The sequence below is a fragment of the Heterodontus francisci genome, unplaced genomic scaffold (genome assembly GCF_036365525.1).
Source record: "Heterodontus francisci isolate sHetFra1 unplaced genomic scaffold, sHetFra1.hap1 HAP1_SCAFFOLD_184, whole genome shotgun sequence".
Lineage (NCBI taxonomy): Eukaryota > Metazoa > Chordata > Chondrichthyes > Heterodontiformes > Heterodontidae > Heterodontus > Heterodontus francisci.
The window spans coordinates 1,207,933-1,210,073 of NW_027141723.1; positions in this window are offsets into that span (position 1 = coordinate 1,207,933).

A 2,141-nucleotide genomic window follows, 5' to 3' on the forward strand; every position below is an offset into this window, starting at 1 on the left:
TTGTGAAAGTATTTGTGAGATTGTGGAAATGTCTGGAAGAGGAAAGACCGGCAGGAAAGCTCGGTCCAAGGCCAAGTCTCGCTCCTCCCGGGCTGGACTGCAGTTCCCGGTGGGCCGTGTTCACAGGCTCCTGAGAAAGGGTAACTATGCTGAGCGTGTGGGTGCCGGAGCCCCGGTCTATCTTGCTGCTGTGCTCGAGTGCCTGACCGCTGAAATCCTCGAGCTGGCCGGTAACGCGGCCCGGGACAACAAGAAGACCCGCATCATCCCCAGACACCTGCAGCTGGCCGTCCGCAACAACGAGGAGCTCAACAAGCTGCTGGGAGGGGTGACCATCGCTCAGGGCGGGGTGCTGCCCAATATCCAGGCCGTGCTGCTGCGCAAGTAAACCAGCGCTCAGAACTCCCAGAAAAAGTAAAGCGGCCAAAATGACATCTAATAAACCAAAGGCTCTTTTCAGAGCCACCCACAGTCTCTGTGAAAGGGCTGGTTACTGTCAGGAGGGAGTCAGAGATGGAGTTATTGTAACAGTGGATTGACCTGTTGCACATCTGTCCAGCTGTGTTTTCATTTCGCTCTGTTTTTCTGCTCACACATCTCCCCCTCGAGTTAATTGCAGAACTGAACTACAGGGTGCAGAATCAACAATTCCCAGGATCGGGGGTGAGATTGTGCTGAGCAGCAATGAGCCTCCAGTAATGCTGCTTTCTAAATTCCAGATCAGCTCTCAGCCCAACAGGCCTTTCGTATTTTAAATATCACAACAGAGCTGAGCGGGGGTGAGCGCAGCCTCAGCTGCACCGAGTCTCAGGGGCTCTCAGGACCCCAATCAGAGCCACCAGGCCTGGCGGACGTGCAGCGAGGACCCCGGGGGAGGGACGGTGCACCATTAAAGTGATGGTGCAGCACCTGCCCCATCCTCGCCGCCACTTCCCGGTTTCTTCTCCCGTTTATCTCAACATTAAGAAGACGCTTTTGCTCTGGACTACACTGGTTATAAAGTAAGACCCAACTTTGTCTCTGAAAGTGATGAATAGCAGCAACAACAGCAGAATCCAACCCCTGCAGTTACATGTGAACTTGCTGATGTTGCAGCAGATTGAATGACTGAGTGAATCCCTTCCCACACACATGGCAGGGGAACGGCCTCTCCCCAGAGTGAATGTGTTTGTGTTTCAGCAGATCATTACTGCTTTTCAAGCTCTTCTCACAGTCAGGACATTGAAAAGGTCTCTGATCAATGTGAACAAGTTGATGTTCAGTGAGGTTGGATGACTGAGTGAACCCCTTCCCACACACGGAGCAGGTAAATGATCTCTCCCCAGTGTGACCTCACTGGTGTTTCAGCAGGTTGACTCTGGCTGGGTTCAGTTCTACACTCACTGGTTCCTCTCTCTCTCCTCCCCTGAAGGTGCTGATGCTGACTGTATGTACATGCTCTCTCCCCCTCCGACCCTCCCTGTCCAATGTAGTATCTCCAGTTTTGGTGATGTGCTCTCCCTGACCTGTCTCCATTTCTCCTTCTTATACAGACTTGCCCTGAGTGTCACTATTTCATAGAATCAAACAGCACAGAAGGAGGCCAATCGGTCTTTTGTGCCTGTGCTGAATCTATGAAAAAAATGATGCAATTAGTCCAACCCACTGCCTATTTCCCCATAGTCCTGGAGAAATTCACTTTGAAATATTTGTACAATTCCTTTATGAAAGTTATAATTGAATCTGTTTCCACCACCCTGTCAGACAATTCATTCCAAATCCGAATCAGTTACTTCTTAAATGTTGTGAGGGTTCCGGCCTCTACCACCTCTTCAGGGAGTGCGTTCCAGATTCCAACCACCCTCTGGGTAAATTTTTTTCCTCAAATCACATCTCAACCTCCTGTCCCTTACCTTAAATCTATGCCACCTGGTTATTGACCCCTCCGCTAAGGTAAAATGTTTCTTCCTATCTAACCCATCAATGCCCCTCATAATTTTGTAAACCTCAATCTTATATCCCCTCAGCCTTCTCTGCTCTAAGGAAAACAACGCTAGCCTTTTCAGTCTCTCTTCATAGCTGAAATGCTCCAGCCCAGGCAACATGCTGGTGACTCTCTTCTGTACCCTCTCCAGTGCAATCACATCCTTCCTATAGTGTGG